Below are 19138 nucleotides of genomic sequence, written 5' to 3'. Positions count from 1 at the left end.
GAAGCGAGCAGAGACACATGGGAACCTCATACCACCAAGAAAGCAGTGCGGGGAGCAGAGTGCTTCCTTTGGACCTGAGGTTCCTGTGCAGAGAAGCTCCCAGACCAAGGGAAGATTGATGACATGGACCTTCCTCCAGAGCCGACAGAGAAAGTGTTCCCTTGGAGCTGACACCCTGAATTTGGACTTGTAGCCTACCGGACTGAGAGAATAAACTTCTCTTTGCTAAATCCATCCACTTGTGGTATTTCTGTTAGAGCAGCACTAGATGACTAAGACAATATGATTGATAGTTTACTTGGTTTACATTGTTTAAATATGTCTCTTGCTGCTGGGTGGAGATCATACCTTCTTTTGACAAGAGAAAAAGTAAAAAGGAAGTTCAGAGGCTGCTTTCATAAGTTAGATCTCTCTCAGAGTAGCTTGGACTATTGCCACTAATCTAACGAATGGATACTGATGCCACTTACTGGTTGGGAAAGCCAGGTGAGAAGATTTGTTCAGATGAGATTTTAAAAGGTCTGCCTTGGACATGTTAGTTTTCAGAGCCATACACTTAGGGCCCCAGATGGACTATGGGAAGGGTTCGGTCTCTTGAGTCCACTGGTACCCAAGAGCCCGTATCTCAACCTGTATAATGTCTTCCTGGACACGAAGAATCAAACTGAAACCTCTGAAACAGGCTCCATTCCCACTTCTGAAGCTTCAAGCTAAAGGAAAGGAAGAGCACAGTTCTGACGTGTATTAGGCCTTTAGGAAATGTAAGTTGATATTGTGGCATTATCTGAGGGGCAATTCTTAGACTCTGAACTAGGAAAATTCTGTAGTTTTGAACAAAAGTTTCACGTTGACATGAAGTGACTACATTACCAGTCATGTCTCCAAGGGGAACTTCAATCCAAAAAGGGAGTACTTTTAGAATATCTATGAGCCCTGGTGGCACAGTGGTTAAGCGCTCAGCTGCTAACGAAAAGGTCAGCAGTTCGAACCCATCAGCTGCTCCGCAGGAGAAAGACGTGGCAGTTTGCTTCCGTAAAGATTTTCAACCTTGGAAACCCTATATGGCAGTTCTACTCTGTCTTACAGGGTCGCTATGAGTCGGAATCGACTCAATGGCAGTGGGTTTTTTGGTTTAGAATATCTATGTCTAAGGAAGGAAAGGGAAAAATAAAAGGCATCACATTTTCTGACCGATGTTGAGATTACAAGTGGTGTTTAATGATCACTTCTACTCTACGCATTTTTAAACTTTCTGACATGCAATATTTTTACAATTTTAAAAAATAACATTTATTTTCTTTACACCTTAGTTTTCAACAATAGATTCTTAGATATGATACCAAAAGCATTAGCAATAAAAGACAAAACAGGTAAATTAAAAATCTTGTGCATCAAAGGACTTTGTCAACAAGTAAAGAGACAACCGACAGAATGGAAGAAAATACAGTGAAACCTCTGAGAGCCGGAACTCTTCAGGACTGCTTTGTTTTTCCCATTTTTCCGGGTGTCACAAGTTTTTCGCCTTTGACAGGTTGCAGTTTTCGCATTTTTCTATCGCTTGTTTTAGTGGAAAATATTTGAGTTTTCCTTCCCTGACAGGTTTCCGCTTTACACAGGTTCTAGCTTTTACAGGTTTTAATGCATCTGGGAATCATATATTTCATAAGGTCTCATAGCAACCCTACAGGACAGAGTAGAACTGCCCCATAGGGTTTCCAAGGAGCAGCTGGTAGATTCGAACTGCCAACATTTTGGTTAGCAGCTGAGCTCTTAACCACTGCACCACCAGGGCTCCCCATAAGGGTTTAGTCTCTAGGATATATAAAGACCTCCTACCACTCAACAACATACAATTTTTTACATGGGCGGAAAACATAGACATTTCGCCCAAGATAATATACAAATGGTCGATAAACAGGAAAAGATGCTTGATGCCATTAGTCATTACCAAAAAAAAAAACCAAACCCGTTGCCGTCGAGTTGATTCAACTCATAGCGACCCTACAGGACAGAGGGTGGTGGATTCCAAGGAGCAGCTGGTGGATTCGAAATGGTTAACAGCCAAGCTCTTCACCACTGCATCACCAGGGCTCCCCATTAGTCATTAGTGAAACGCACATCAAAACCACAGGAGATACCACCTCATCCTTACTAGGACGACTACTGTCAGAAAAACAGAAAACAACAAGAGTTGGGGAGAATGTGGAAAAATTGCTGGTGGACTGTAAAATGGTGCAGCCTCTGTGGAAAATGTTGGCGGTTCTTCAAAAAGTTAAATGTACACTTACCCTGTGACCCAGAAATTTCCATTTCTAAAAGCCCTGGTGATGCAAATGGTTAAGCATTTGGCAGCTAACCAAAAGGTTGGTGGTTTGAACCCACGCAGCAGCTCTGCAAGAGAAAGACCTGGCAATCTGCTTCTGTAAAGATTACAGCCAAGAATACCCTATGGCGCAGTTCTCTGTCACGTGGTATTGTTATGAGTCTAAAATCACCTAGACAGCACCTAACAACAACAGATACATACCCTAAAGGCTTGAAAGCAGGGACGCAAACAGGTATTTTTACAGCAATGTTCATTGCAGCACTATTCATAATAGCCAAAAAGTGGAAAAAATCCAAAATGTCCATCAACAGATGCATAGATAAAGAAAATGGAATATTATTCAATCATAAAAAGAAATGAAGTTCTCATCAATGCTATGACATGGATGAACCTTGAAAACACTATGCTAAGTGAAATAAGTCAGACACAAAAGGACAAATATTGTACGATCCCACTTAAATGAAACATCTAGAATAGGCAAATGTACAGAGACCAAATGGTTACAGGGGCGGATGGGAGGAAGGAGGGGAGTTAGTGCTTAAGAGGCACCCAGTTTCTACTAAGGGTGATGAAAAAACTTGGAAATTGACAGTGATGATGGTTGCATAACATGGTGAAAGTAATCAATGTTACTGAATTGCACATTTAAAAACAGCTGAAATAGGGAAAGGTTTTGTTATATATATTTTACCACACACACAAAAACAGATAGCATGAAATAACACCATTTAAAAAGAAAAGAAACTTAGCTTCTCGATCTGGGTATGTCAGTGAAAAGAGGGACATTTAGATGCTATGGGGATAGAGGGAGGAACGCGGGTACTTCATAGATTTAATGCCAACCTTAGGCTGTACTAAACTAGAGAAATAATATCACATTTGAGGAACTGCAGTGTCTGGATCACCTTAATATGAAGAAAGAAAAAAAACTGCTTCCGTATTAAACCAAAACAAAACAAAAAAAATCACGTGAATTATAATTCTAAGCAATTAAAAAAAAAGAGAGAGATTACGCTAATGGCATTGGCGTTCCCAATGATTTCTCAAACAGGACAGTTAAGTTTAAACAATTTAAATTTGCTCCATAGGGTTTTCAATGCTGTGACTTTTTGGTAGCAGATCTCCAGGCCTGTCTTCCAATGCACATATGGGTGGGTTCAAACCACCAACCTTTCGGCTAGTAATCTTAACCTTTCTACCACCATAAGGCTCCCTACTTGACTCTTTTGTAAAATAATTATCACAAAAGGTAAGATACTTTTTGCAACACTGTAGTGTGGCTGACCCTCTAGGATCTGCTAAAGTATTTTTATTACTTTCATTATATATGCCTCTCATTTTGCCCTCCTAACATTCGCTGTTCTGATATTGGGAATATGCATGGTTTTTGCTCCAAGAAGTCATCAACCTTTTAAGAGGTGAGATTCTTTGGTAGCAAAAATCGTGGTTCAATCACCAGCATCCACTCCAGCACAGATCACACACCTAGTGTGTATATATTTGTCATGGCCTATATTAAGCTTGTTCAGCAGCATCACATTTTATATCACACCAACTAGGATTGGCTGTATTGTTTCTCGCACAATCATGATGAAAATTTCTGCCTTATAGTCAAAGAAATATAGTCCTAAATGTAGGTACTAAGTTGGAACTAGACATGTTTCTTAATCCGTCATCTGTCTTAAATACCTATAACCATTAAAGGAGAGGGAATATATTCCTCACCACAATCTTACTGTTTGCATGACCAGCAATACTTAACAAAAGTCCTGCCTGATGAAGCACAGAAAACAAAGAAGAGCCATTTTACACAGGGAATTTGTGATCAAGAATATGCCCCTTGAAGTAAGAACAGACCTGAATTTGAGTTCAGACATTGCAACTTACTAGCTATTTGTCCCTGGGCAAGCTAGTTAATTTCATCAAGCCTATTACTTTTGTAAAATGCCACAAGTGTTCCCCACCTCACAGTGTTGTTTTGTGAATGAGGTGCAGTATATAAAGTACTTACCACAGTGCCCCCCCTTCTGAAATACCTCAATAAATAGCAGATATACATACAGGCTGAGGGGTGATTGAAGCCTGATGAGGAGCTCAACGCAACTGCAGTGTGTGTGGGTGCGTATCTGTGTGTGTGCGTGTGCGTGTGCGTGTGTGTGTGTGTTAGGAAGCGGTGGCAGATGAGGCCAAAGTGTCTGGCCTGAGGCTGAAGAGTCTTCCTGAGGCTACATTGTGAAAAAAAGAAAGAAAACAAAGGGAGCACGGTAAGCATCAGATTGGGAGTCGGTGGGAGCAGGGCATTTAGACCCAGGCTAGCTACCCTGGGCATCCATGAGTCCCATGACTCTGCATTTCTCACAAACTCCCAGGTGAAGCTGACACTGTTGGTCTGAGAACCACACTTTTGCTTACCATGGAGTCACACGATTTTTACCTGTTGTCTTAGGAAAAGGGGCCCTGGTGGCACAGTGGTTAAGCATTTGGCTGCTAACCAAAAGGCCAGCAGTTCGAATCAGTCGCTCCTTGGAAACCCTATGGGGCAGTTCTACTCTGTCCTATAGGGTCGCTATGAGGCCGAATCAACTTGACAGCAACGGGTTTTTTTGGTTTTTTCTCAGGAAAAGACAACTTTCAGTGCCGTCAGTGAGACAGAGGCATAATATGCTGACCATACTATCTAATTTTAATCTGGATTTCTAGACTAACAGCTATGATCTTGAGAAACACATGTCTTTCCTCAGTGGTCAAAACCAGGATGTGAAACCATATGCCTCGAGGTGTCTGGAAGAAGTGATCATCTGCACCCCTCAAAATACACGTACTCAGGAAGACTGTTATGTGGGTGCTGTTGCCTATAAGATATTTTTGCAAGACAAAGAAAATACATGTAAGCATCTTGTGACCATGATGTAAGCATCCTGTGAAACTATCTGTAATCATTAACTACAGCTATTAATGATCAGTGTGATTATTCCAATATTCATTGATTTTTCTATAATTGCTTTTCTTATGGTTTGGTCTCTCTTTTTACCCCTTAAGAATACTTGTATAACGAAATCGCCCCAACCACCCGGTTCCATTTTCAATGGGTTACGTAGTTCCCCTATTGCAACTGTTGTAAACCCTTAATAGATCTCTGTTGTAACTTGAAATAGCGTTCAAGTTTTTCTCTACAACACTGTAATGCACCAAGAGACACAGGTCCACCCCACCTACCCGGCCGTCCAGAAGGCGGCTCGATGGGCTGGGATCTCGGAGGAAGCAGCAACGCGGGCCCGCGAGTGGGGGTGGCGGCGGCGACAAAGCGGGCAAAGCGGCGGCGGCTCCCCCGGCTAGAAGTCCCGAGGCTCCGGGAGGGCAGAGAGACCAGGAGTGCGCAGGAGAGCCGGAACAGCGCTCTTAGACTCCAGGACCGGAGTCTGCGGGATCACCTGGTAGTGCATCAGGCCGACCGGAGACAGAGGCAAAACCAACCTTACACCGGAGCAGGAGTGCGACCAAACGACGCTGTCCCCTCGAGGACGCACACTTCCGCTTCCGGTCTCTGGGACTCTCCGTGCCGCAGCGGGGCGGGAGTTTCTGTGCACTAACCCAGAGGGCTGCAACTCGTGACTAAGGGGGTTCAGTCGCTCCCACTTGCATTTGGGATCTGGCCACGGCCGTCTTTATTTCCTCTATAAAGAAAAGCCCAGGTTTTCTTAAATGTGTGCGTGAACTGAAACAGATTTCAGTAATCAAAGATACCCTTGGGGAGCGGAGAAAGTTGGTATTTGCATATTTGGACATTTGAAAAAAATTTACCACGATCTTTAGAGAAATAATTTCTTTGCTTCTCATAAATATTTTCTCATTTTTAGAATTGAAGTCTCTAGTTTGGCTTCTGTTTCATGGTTTGTGGTCTCTTGCATAGCAGGTATCTTTCCCTAGGAGCAGGGTACAGACTGTGCAAACACAGTCTGATCTGTCCAAGTGCTGAGGACCCTGGAGAGAGGAATTTTCCAGGGTGAGAGGCAGGAAGGTACCAGTCGTTCTGAGGGCCAGTAGGTAAAAGGTGAAGTACCTTTGAAAATGACAATTATAAACAGTTTTTACTTTTTTCTCATATATACACACATATAATAAAGTGCTGCATAATGTGTACAATTTTAAGTGTACAACGCGATGAATTTTCACATCTGGATATACACTTGTATAACCTGTGAGATCAAGTTAGGGAAATTTTCCAGCACACAGGAAGATTCCCTCTGCCCTTTTCCCAGTTGATATTCATCCTAGGAGTAACCAGTGTTCTGACTGTTATTGCCAGAGATAAAATTTGCCCATTCTTGGACTTCATACAATCGGAATAATTGTGTATGAAATATATTGTGTCTGACTTTACCTAGCCAACATAATTTCTGTCAGATTTTATCTATGTTGTTGCACATAGCAGTAATTTGTTTTTGTTTTTTTTTTGCCACTGTGTTTTATTCCAATGAATGAATATACTACAATTTTTCTTATTCATTCATTCATTTTATTGTTTGGTTAAAGTTTGTATTATAACTGATAAAGGGTTAACCTAACCACAGCAGGCCATAACCACAAAAGGCCAACTTGTTTGTCAGAATCTGAGACGCTTAAAACAATAAGAAAAGCTACGTCAAAGAAGTGGGACCGAGTGTTCTAACCAGTTCAATGGACTGTGGACGTAAGTACCAAAAACTAAATAACAGTTTACCCCAGGAAGCAAGTTAAAGATCTACCCAATATCACATGTAGCCCACATAACAAGTGAAAAACAACCATCATATGACAGACCCAGGACTCCTGAGCCAAGAGATTAAATTGTTAGAAAAGAAAAACAAGAGAAGTTCACCCAGTCATGATCTTACTTCTTTGTCTTTACTTTAACCAATCATAGTTTGTAAGTAATTTACTCATAATGAGTCAGCACCTGTCAAAACTGTATAAATAGCACTTATAGATTGTACGTCTATGGATTTTGACCTGTTTATAGCCCGCGTGCTTGCAGCCAATTTTCCGTCTTTGTTTTCTGATATGTCACAATAAAAATCTTTTTGTTGCCGAAGGTTTTGGAGAAAGTTGTTTCTGTACAACATAACGCAGCATATGTTCTATCTTAATACATATTTAATGAGCACTTAGAAATAATGTGTCTTATGCTGTTTTCAGATGTCAGATGGATCTTGACTGAAAGCAGAGAATCCCAGAAAGATATTTACCTGTGTTTTATTGACTATGCAAAGGCATTCAACCATGTAGATCAAAAATTATGGATAACATTGTGAAGAACGAGAATTCCATAACACTCAATTATGCTCATGAAGAACCTGTACATAGATCAAGAGGCAGTCATTCGAACAGAACAAGGGGATACTGCATGGTTTAAAATCAAGAAAGCTGTGCATCAGGGTTGTATCCTTTTGCCATACTTATTCAATCTCTGTGCTGAGCAAATAATCCACATAGTATCTGACATTAAAAATAAAGTCACATTCATGTCATAGGGTTGGTAACCAACTTTACAAAACAATAATTGTTTAATGAGAAGCTAGTTTGTTCTGTAAACCTTCATCTAAAGTACAATAATAATAAAAAAAAAATCCTTTAAAAAAAGTTTCAGAGTAAAGCAACAACAATATTAAAGGAATAGAATAAATAAAGTCAAAGTAAGAAAAAGGGTATTAATAATGGTGTCAAAGGCAGTTCACTCATTGCCAACCTTCATGTGACAAGGATTTCAGGAGCACCTTAGTATGCCCTAGGCATATTAAGATAGAGGGCATAAAATGATGTGGAAGACAGGGACCATCCTTACCTACTGAAGCTGGTGCTTTAGTGGAGGAGACAGGCCAAAGATGCAAAGGCCTACAGGAGACAGGAAAGGGACTGTTGGGGGAATTGTCTGCCTCTGTGCCTCCCCTCCACGTTGCCTAAGTAAAGGCCTGGAGCCCACAGCATTCTCTGATAAGAAGGCTGGGAGTTGGGTCACATTCTCTCTCCCAATTCCTTCTCCTTATCATAGAAGCCTTCCCCCTCTTCTGGGCACACAGTAACTTCCTCTGTCTCTTGCACGTGTGTGGGCAGCATAGAGCACCTGGCCAACCCTACTTCTATATCTGTTCCCAGGTGGGAAGGAACAGGGTCTTTGCACCCCGTAGTGGGAGGGCACAAGATGAGGGACTTGCTAGATTGCAAGGGGCGGCCTCAAGGGGTGGACTGATGGGGAAAAAGGCTTTGCGAGGCTGAACATGAGTGCCTTCCTGTGGTCTGCTAGTTCACTACAGCTTGCTAAGTCATCCTTTTGTAAGTCCCTGGCATGTAGCCACAATTTTCTGCTACCCCTATAAAACCTCTGCCCTCCCACTGCAGGGTGCAAAGACCTGCTTTGGTCCTGTGGCCGCCAGAGACTGCCTCGTACATGAGTCTCCCGAATAATCTCCTTCAGTGCCACACTGGAGTTGCCCAGTTCTTTCTTCAGTCTCTCAGCACCCTCCAATTTTGGAGGCAAATTTCAAGTTATTGGTCCATGCCTGAACAGGGACCTAAGCTGGTGAAATGGCATGAATTGGTGACACTTACAACAAACTTAAAAGAGGATGATCTAACTAAAGTTCTTCAAGATAATTTTTTTTTAATACTGTGCGGGCCACTCAATGCATGTCTTAATTTTGACCCAAAGGAGGTCGGTGCGTGTCATGGAATGCTCTCTTACGTGTGGCAAGTGAAAGTGAGACTCATGCAGGAAGGCCAGAAGACAAGTAGAATTCAGTACTCACAGGTGCCAGAGAGGAAACTACAGCTCACCTTGACACAGGGCCGCAGAGGATTTTGCCTAGAGACAAGGCAACAACATGTTGGAACGATAGGACGGGGCTTATGTATGGCAAGCAGGGTGTAGTTCTCAGAGTTAGCATGAGGACTTATTGATCAGTTTAAAAGTTTCTAGTGCTTTAGCATGGGAAAAGCCCAGGACCTGACAAAATAATCAAACCACAAGTTGTTTACAGCTTACCCAGGAAATGTCAATCAACCTGGACAAAAGTAACAAACCCTCTGGGCCCCGTGGCAGAGTCAGGGATGACAGATGGCAGGGTCAAGAGGAGCCTGTCCTCAGGGGGCTGAGAGGAGCCTGTCCTCAGGGGACTGAGAGGAGGCCTGCATGGCTAAGATAATCAGAGAGAGCTGTCCTGCACTGAAGAAAGGAGACTTTGCCTACGTGCTTCCTGATCCTCAGTTATAGCCTCTTGATCCCGATCCCGAGTTCTACCCTGTTACTTCCTTAAGAAACCACTTAACTGTAAGTGCAGTTGGTGAGTTCCGTGAGACTTTGCAGCAAATTGCTGAATCCAAATGGCAGAGGGAAAAGTGCTGAGGGGAGGGAGAGTGACCAGTGTCAGAGATGGAGTGGCTCAGCAGCTTGGAGAATGTGAAAATCTGGGATGTATTTGATCTCTGCCTCATAGGAATTAGCTTTGTGCTGATTCTTATATTTGAAATTATTTTTACAATATTAAAATATTATGTTTTCTCTATTCAATACTAATTTTTGATCTTATTAATTTTATGTCTTCAATAATACTCCGGGGCTTAAAGATCATCAATAATTCTATTATAGTAAGGAAATTTGTAATTAAAAAAAAAAAAACTCACTGGGAATAAAAACTGTCCCTCCTCGTATGTTGTAGGGGTGAGGCTGTAGGACTTGTTTTTAATGATGGATTATCAGATATGACAACAAAAGCACAAGCAGCAAAAGACAAAATAGATAAATGGGATCTCGTAAAAAATACTTTTGTTCATCAAATGACTTTATCAACAAAGTGAAAAGACAACCTACAAATTGGGAGAAAATTTTCGGGAACTATGTGTCTGTAAGGGTCTAATATCCAAAATATATATATGTCTAAAACTTTTACAACTAAACAACAAAAAGACAAAGAACCCAATCAAAAAATGAGGAAAAACTTGAACGGGCATATCACCAAAGGATATGCAATTGGCCAACAAGTACTTGAGAAGATGCTCAACTTCGTTAATCATTAGGGAGATGCAAATCAAAACGACAGTGAGATACCACCTCACCCCCATTATAAGGGCAGTGATCAAAAAAACAGAAAACAATAGATGTTGGCAAGGTTGAGGAGAAACTGGAAGCCTCATTCATCACTGATGGGAATGTAAAATGGTACAGCCACAGTGGATAACAGTTTGGTGGTTTCTCGAAAAGTTGAACATGGAACTGCCATATGACCCAGCAATCCCAATCCTAAGTATACACCCAAAAGAAGTGAAAGTAGAAATGCAAACAGAAACCTGTACACCAGTGTTCACTGCAGCATTTTTCACAGTAGCCAAAATGTAGAAACAACCAAAATGTCCATCAAAAGACGAATGGGTAAACAAAATGTGGTATATACACACAGTGGAATATTACATGACCATAAAGAGAAATGAAGTCCTGATGCATGCCATAATAATGGATGAACCTTGAAAACACTATGCTGAGTGAAATAAGTCAGTCTCAAAAGGACAAATACTATACGGACCCACTTATATGAAATATCTTGAATAGGCAAGTGTATAGAGACGAAAGTTCATTAGCGTTACCAGGGGCGAGTCAAAAGGAGAAATGGGGAGCTACTGCTTAAGGGGTAGAGGCTCTGTTAAGGGTGATGAAAAATTTGAAATCACAGTATAGTGTAGTGAGTATTGCACAACATGGTAAATGTAATTAATGTCACTGAATTCTACACACAAAAATGATCGAAATGGCCAATGTTTTGTTATGTATATATTTCACTCAATAAAAATTTTTTAAAAGAAATGGATTTGATGCTATCAAGATGTGGGGGAAATTCGGTGGTTGGTTTTCCTAATAATTTTCATCTAGGAGGTGGAATGATTGAACAGGACTAGCATAATCATTCCACCACCCATTTGTCAGTTTGTCATTCTGTGGTGGCTTGCATTTTGCTGTGATGCTGGAAGCTATGCCACCAGCGCTCTCCATGGTCCTCCCTGTCCCGCTGGAGCCAGTCCCAACTTCCAGAGGAGAATTGAGGAAACTTTACAGGAGGTGCCCCAACATTTGGACCACACTGTGGCCGCACCCTGGCTTAGGACATCCTTCAGAGGGGTACTTAGAAAACTTTTTGGGAGATGCTCCAAACGAATGGAACCTACTTGGGACAGCAGCCATGCTTAGGGCATGCTCCCTGGCCTCCTTGGACAGACATGGCCAGTGGCCCCCTCAGGAAGGGGACTCAGTAAAGTTTTCAGGAAGAGCAACTGGCGACCAGGCACCACACGGGACTACAGCCATATCAGGGGGCATCCCTAGGTGGTCCAGGCCAGTGCCCTCCTTCCAGACAGGGTCTTGGAAACATTCTTGGGAGGTGCATAGGACAACCATGACCCATGCAACACCATGGCCAGGCCCGGGGTAATTTCCACAGCCTTTACTGACCAGATGACCACTGGTGGGGACTTAGAAACATGTTGGGGAGGCTTCTCTTATAACCAGGTCCCACACAGGACCAAGGGCCCTGGGTGGCCACTTCAGAGGGAAACTTAGCAAAATTTCTGAAGGTGAAACCAGTAACCTGGCCTCATGCAGGACTGTGTCTAGGCTGGATACACCCTCCTTTTGCCTAGATTGCTGGCCTACCTGGTTCCTGCCCCATGAGGGGGACTTGGAAATATTTTCAAGTGATGGATGTGAAAACTGGTATATGCAGATCCATACATAGGACAGTGATGGGCTAGCGAGCCTCCAGGGCTGACCAGAGCAGATCCCAGCCTGGTAGGGGACTTCAAAATGTTTTCAGGGGGGCCTCCAACAACCTGGCCCAATCGAAGCCATGAGCAAGACCTGGGCACCCTCCCTGAGCCTCCTTGTCTGACTGGGGATTTTCCCACAAAGAGAGACTTAGCAAAATTTTAGGAGATGCATCCTTCAAACGAGAACCATGAGTGACTGCAGCTCTCAGGGCATGTGCAGCCAGCCCTGGGACTTAGAAACATTTTTGGGAGGTGCATGTGACAACGGGTCCCCATGCAGGGCCTCTGCCTTGCCAGGAGCAATGTCCTCAGGCCTCCCTGCCCAGCCCGGTAAGGATTCAGCTTCTGGAGATAGACTTAGAAAACATTGTAAAAGGTCCACACAGAAATGAAGCCCTGCCCAGAGGACCTACTCGGACCTCCCTGACCAGTGAGGGCCAGCCCCACCACCCAGCAGAATGGGATACGTTTCCAGCAGGTGCTTCTGACAACCAAGGCCTGTCTGAGACATAACCAGGTCCAAGACACCCACCCCTGACCTTTCTGTTTAGTCTGGATGGCCCCACCACTGGAGAGGGGCTTACAAAAGTTTTGGGAGATGCCTCCAATGGGAACTGCAGCTATGCACAGACAGCCCTAGCTCAGCTTCCCTGGCAGCCTGGGCCAACCTCCCCTCTTCAGAAGGGGCCTTTCAGGAAGCAAATCTGGCAACTGTGGCCCATGTGGACTGCGGTCACCAGTGGGCTGGGTGCAGACCGCCCTAACGGGCCTGCCTGGCTACTCCTGGCCAGTCATGGCCCCGTGAGGGGGACAATTCCAGGAGGGAACATGGCGAACTGAGAACGCCCTACCCAGGTTGCCCCCCCCCCGCCCTCCCCCGACGGCTCAAGTGCGTCCTATGGGCAGAGGAGATCTCCGTGGGCCGGTCGTTCTGAGGCGGCATAGGTTGTCGCCAGGACGATCCTGCTATCACTGCTGGCCTCCTGGAACTCTGCTTTGGGCTCCACAGACAATTCCCATCCCACGGAAGGCAGCCGGAGCTCCGGGGGACGATACTAAAGCGGCCGCCAGGTGGCGCCCGACAACCGACACGACCTGGACGGACCTGGATCCCAGAGGTCATCCTTGTCAGTGTCTCACTAAACCATGCAACGTCCCACAGCAGTCGAGGAGCGGGTGTCATGGTGGAACTGAGCTGGGACTCTCCTCGGGCCTCCCTGGCTGGCCTAGGTCATCTCTGGCCTCGGCCAAGGGACATAGAAATAACTTCTGGAAGGTGTCCCTGATAGCCAGGTCCCACATGAGACTGTGGCCTGGTGGGGGCGCACTCCACAGGCCTCCCTGGTCGTCCTAGCTCAGTCTCTCCCTCCAGAGGAAGACGTAAGCAATTTTCAGAAATCACATGTGGCTACCAAGCCTGGTGCAAGATTGCCTCCAAGGGCGCACCTAGCCACCCTAGAGGGAGACTTAGAAACATTTTCGGGAGACATGTGACTAATGGAGACACGTGTAACTGTGGCTGGGGCCAGAGCCGCCTCACCGGGCCTCTGTGGATGACTAGGACCAGTATTTTCCTCTAGAGGGAGACAGAAAATTTTGTAGGGGTCACATCCAGCAACTGGGCCCCAAGGGAGTCTTGGCAAGACATCCTAAGGTGTTTCTACTCAGCCCAGGCCAGTGGCCTTCTCCAGAGGGAGACTTGAAAATTTTCTCTGGAGGCCCATGTGACGACCGATGCAAACTCAGAAACATGGCTGTGTCCAGGATGCCCTTTCTTGGCTCACTTCCTGGCCCTGACCACTGCCCACCAAGGTAGGGAGGCTCAAGCACCTTCTCAGGAAGCATCTCTGGAGACAGGGCCCTATGCAGGACCACAGCCTCCATGGCTGGCCAGGCTGGTCCTGGCCTTCACAGGGAACTTAGAGATGTTTTCAGGGAGCCCATCCAACACCCAGGCCCTAAGCAGGTCATCAGGTATACCTGGGGCACCTATCCAGGTCTCCCTGGTTGGCCCAGGTCTGTTCTCCCTAAGAGGGGGCCTTAGAAAACATTTCAGAGCCACATCCTCAATCCTGTCCCATGCAGGACTGTGGGGAGGCCTGGGCGCCCTCCACAAGCATTCCTCTCTGGCCTGGACTGGTCCCAGCCTAGTGAGAGGGACTTAGAAATCTTTTCCAGACGCTCTCTTAAAGACTGGCACCCAAGCAAGATCAACACCAGGCTCAATGTCTTCACACTTAGTCTCCCTCCTGGACTAAGCTGATGCCCCCTCCCAGGGTGAAAGAATATCATGACAAGGGCACAACAGGAAGTTGGCCAAGCTGTGGTCACACTCCCAAACCCACACTGGCCCATCCAGTCTGGTCCACACCACTGGAGATTAGAAATGTTTTGGGTGGGTACCTTCTAAGACAGGGCACCCTCCCTGGACCTCTGTGGTCAGCCCTGGCCTGACCACACCACCCGAGGGGGACTTAAAAATACTTTAGGGGATCCTCCTATGACTAGATCCAATGAGGGACCACGACCTCCCTGGACCTTCTCCAGGGATGCCCAGTTCTCCCATCTGGAAGGAGACTTGGAAATATTTTCAAAGGGTGCACTCATCGAACTGGCCCCACATAGGACCAAGTGTGATCGTTAAGGCTGTGTGTCAGCTTGGCTGAGCCATGATTCTCAGTGGTTTGGCAGTTATGATGTAGCTTGGCAGTGGTATAATGATAAAATCACTTCCATGATGAGATCTGATATAATGTGATCACCTCCATGATGGGATCTGCTGTGAGTAGCCAGTCAGTTGAAAGGGAATTTCCTTAGGGGTGTGGACTGCATCCAAAATAGGTGGACCCTCTGGCAAGGCTTGAAGGATTTTGCTCACTCTGGATTCTGCAGCTGGCTCCTGTTCATCGGATGTCCAGTTCTTGGGACTTGAGGTAGCAGCTTACCTGCCGATCTTGGGATTTGTTGGCCCCTGCAGCCTGTGAGCCAAAGGCCTGTTGTCTGACCTGCTGATCTTGGGTTCACCAGCCCTTTCAGCTACGTGAGTCAGGAGAAGCCTCCAGCCTGAACCATGGACTTGGGACTTCTCAGCCTTATCTTAGTTATCTAGTGCTGCTGTAACCACAAGTGGATGTCTTCAACAAACAGGAGTTTATTCTCTCACTGTCTAGGAGGCTAGAAGTCCAAATTCAGGGCATGAGCTCCAGGGGAGGGCTTTCTCTCTCTGTCAGCTCCGAAGAAGGTCCTTGTTATCAGTCTTCCCCTGGACTAGGAACTTCTCAGCACAGGGACCCCAGGTCCACAGGACACACTCTGCTCCTGGCACTGCTTTCTTGGTGGCATGAAGTCCTCTTGTTTCTCTGCTCACTTCTCTCTTTTGTATCTCAAAAGAGATTGACATAAGACACAACCCAATCTTGTAGATTGAGTCCTACCTCATTAATATACCTGCCTCTAATTCTGCCTCGTTAACATCATGGAGGTAGGATTTACAACACACAGGAAAATCACATCAGATGACAAAATGGTGGACAATCATACACACTTCACTGGTTTTGCTTCTGTAGAGAACCCAGCTTAAGACACCAAGGCTGGGCCAGGGCAGCCTGCTTGGGCCTCCCTGTTCTGCTCAGACTGGTCCTGGACTTTGGAGGGAGACTTAGCAAACTTCTAGGGGGAAAAACAAAATAAACAAATCCATGGCCATCGAGTCAATTCTGCCTCATAGTGACCTTTTGGACAGAGTAGAACTGCCCCATAGAGTTTCCAAGAAGCAGCTGGTGGATTTGAACTGCCAACCTGTTGGTTGGCAACCGAGCTCTTAACCATTGTGCCACTAGGGCTCCTTCTGGGGTGATGCCTTCTGTAAAACTGGCATGGAGGGGGCTTCTGACTTCCTCTAACCTCACAAGAGGGGAGGAGAATCAAGATCAACAGCCCACGACTGAGTCCTATGAGGCAGATGTCAGACATACCTCCACTCTCCAACCTTTCTACCAATTCAGACACCAGCTGTCCTCCCCACAATACTCTCTACTTCTCTGCTAGGTTCGATAATTTGTTGCAATGACCACACAGAACTCAAGACCATACTCATGATTATGGGGTTTATTAGGGAAGTTAACAAGTTAAAATTCAGGATCACAAACTACTCAGGATACAGTTCTTCGGTCAGGACAGCTTCTTCTCAGCCATGCCTGTAGGCGGGCCTCTCTCTGGCCTTCGGCCAGTCAGCCCTTCAGCCTGGCCTCTGCCTCGCTGGGGTAAGTGTTACAAAGCTCTTTAGCTCCATGGGTAAGTGCCCAGAGGCACCCCACTCTGCCAGTAAGCCTTGCCAAAAGGTTCTCGGCTCTGTACCTCTGTGGGTTGGCAAGTCTAGCTCCACTGACAGGTGCCTGGAGGCACCCCACTACGCCCACAAGCCCCCTGACTGAAGGCATTCCGCTCTGCTGTTCTGTGGGTCAGGAAGCCCATCTCATTCTCTCCTGCTCTCTCTTGGTTCTGATGCCTCTGCTGTCACAGTTTCTCTGCCACTGGTTCTCACATTCTCTTGCCATCTCCAGTGATACAGCTCTCTCTCTCTGTCTCCTGGGTCCAGGAGGTTCCCTGCCTAGGGATCTTGGGTCCAAAGGACGCATTCTGCTCCTATCTCTTTTTCTTGCTGGTTGCTAGGCCACCTTTTCTACCTCTAAGATGGCTCGTTTTAAGCCTAGCAGGATGGCAAAACTGACCAATCCCCTTGCTAGGGTTCCATACACCTTATTTGCATGATTCCACCCCCCCCAAGGGTGCTATGCACCTTATTTGCATTATTAACAAGCTCTCCAATCCCCTTGGTGGGCCACAAGCACCTCATTTGCATAGTCCCACTCAACCATTTGGTGGAAGTTACAAGACCATGGTTTTGAAAGGCCATATAAAAGCAATCCATTGCACCACACCTTCTACCACATGTGGAATCAAGACCCTGTCTGGCAAACCCTCCTCCGGTCTCTCTGGCTGACCGAGGCTGGAGCCTACCACCTGAGGGGGACTTAGAAATGTTTTCGGGAGATGTCTACTAAGACAAAGCCCTTCTGGGGCCATGGCCTGGGCAGGACACTGTCCCCAGATCTCGATGGCTGGTTCAGGCTGGTTCTCTCCTTGGAGAGTTAGAAAAATTTGGGGGAGGCTCATCAAACAACATGATTTCACCACGGTCAGGCTTTTCTTGCTAGTCCAGGCCTATGCTTCCCTCTGAAACTTTTTTCGGACGTTCGCCCTACAAGTGGGTCCACATGGGTTATGGCCGGACCCAGAGCACCTTTCCCTGGACTCCTTGTCTGGCCCCGGCTGGTCCTAGACTGAGAGCAGGACTTGTGAAGGTTTACAAGGGACACTTGCAATGACCAGGCCCTACATGGGACTGCAGAATGGTGTGGGCAGCCTCCCAAAGGCTCCCTGGCTGGCCCATGCCAGTCCCTGCCACAGGAGTGGGACTTAGGAACATTTTCAGGGAGTGCTACCTGTGACAGGCTCCATGCTGGACAGTCAGTAAGCTAAGGGCACTGCCCTTGGGCCACCATGTCCACCACAGCTGGTCTTAACCTCTATAGAAGAATGTAGAAACATTTCAGAGGCACTCCCAATGCCCAGAACCCACAAGGGACAGCATCTGGGCCCGTGGCACCCTCCACAAGCCTCCTTGTCTGGCCCAGGATGGTGCCCCCCTTTTGGAGGGAGACTTGGGTACATTTTAAGGAGGCACATGTCACAACTAGGCCCAAGGGTGGGCTCACTGCCTGGCCCAGTCCAATTCTGCCACCAGAGGGTTCTCATAAACAGTCAGGTGGCTGCTTCCTGTAACCCAGGACAGTTGACAGGCTAGGGCCCCTTTAACCCAGACGTCCCTGGTAAGCTCTGCTGGTTTCCCCCTCTGGACAGAGACTTTGTAGTGTTTGGAAGGGCAACCGGGACACACACGCTACCTTGGCTAGGCTGGGGAACCCTCTTTGGGCCTCTGAGCCTCCTGAATGGTCCCTCTCTTTAGAGGAAGACTTAGAAAAAGTTTTCAAGAGGCACATCTGGCAACTGGGCTCCACATGTGACTGCAACCAGGCCCCGGGTGCCCTCCCTAGGCCTTCCTAGCAGACCCAGGCTTGTGCCTTGCTTCCCACTCTGGCAGGGGATTTAGAGATATCTTCTGGAGGCACACGTGACAATGAGAACCATGTGGGTGCCCTCCACTGACCCCTGTGTTTGGCCCGGCCCAGTCCCAACCACTGGAATGGAACTTAGAATCAGGCAGAGCCACCAACAACTGGGTCCACGTCGGATCACGGGCAGGCCAAGTCCCTCTCCCAGGTCTCCCTGGTTGGCCAGGTCCAATCCCCCTCACTGGCTGTGATGGTTAAGGTTGCATGTCAACTTGCTGAGCCATGATTCTCAGTGGTTTGGCAGTTATGATGCAGTTTGGCAGTTATGTAATGATGTAATCAACTTTATGATGAGAGCTGCTATGAGCAGCCAATTGGTTGAAAGGGAGTTTCCTTGGGGCTGTGGCCTGCCTCCAGTATATAAACAGATGTTCCAGCAAGGCTCTCACTCTGGGTCCTGTATATGGCTTGTCATCATCTGATCTCTCTCTCTATTGTGTGTGTGTATATATATATATACTTCACTGGTTTTTCTTCTCTAGAAAATCCATCCTAAGACACTGGCCAAACCCAAACCAAACCCACTGGTGGGTTTGAACCGCTGACCTTTCAGCAAGCAGCTGAGCACTTAACCACGAACCACCAGGGCTCCTCTCCTCAGAGACTTAAGTGTAAGGAGACTTAAAAACATTTTAGGACACATCCAAAACCAGGGACCCAGGTGAGGCTGTAGGCGGGCCTGGGGAGCACTCCATGGGCCTCCCCATCTAGTCCAGGCCAGTCACAGCAGCTGAAGAGCTAGAACAATTTTTGAGAGGCCATCTCTATGGCTGGTCAGGGCCAGTGCAGTCCCTCTGGATGGGGAGTTAGAAATATTTTCGGGATGCACATC

The 19138-nt window shown here is 46.4% G+C and overlaps 1 protein-coding gene across 1 annotated transcript in view; it reads right to left on the bottom strand.

The window, feature by feature from the left end:
• Positions 1–5824, bottom strand: part of LOC101343926 (zinc finger protein 709-like) — a 36032-nt gene extending 30208 nt beyond the window's left edge. Inside the window, 1 exon segment of the mRNA XM_023724727.1 lies at positions 5543–5824. The gene's annotated coding sequence lies outside the window, so the exon portion shown is untranslated.
• Positions 5825–19138: the final 13314 nt, after the last annotated feature.

This window comes from Trichechus manatus, unplaced genomic scaffold (assembly GCF_000243295.1).
Source record: "Trichechus manatus latirostris isolate Lorelei unplaced genomic scaffold, TriManLat1.0 scaffold00258, whole genome shotgun sequence".
Lineage (NCBI taxonomy): Eukaryota > Metazoa > Chordata > Mammalia > Sirenia > Trichechidae > Trichechus > Trichechus manatus.
Note: the sequence above shows the minus strand (reverse complement) of the source record. Positions and strands in the feature narration are given on the sequence as shown.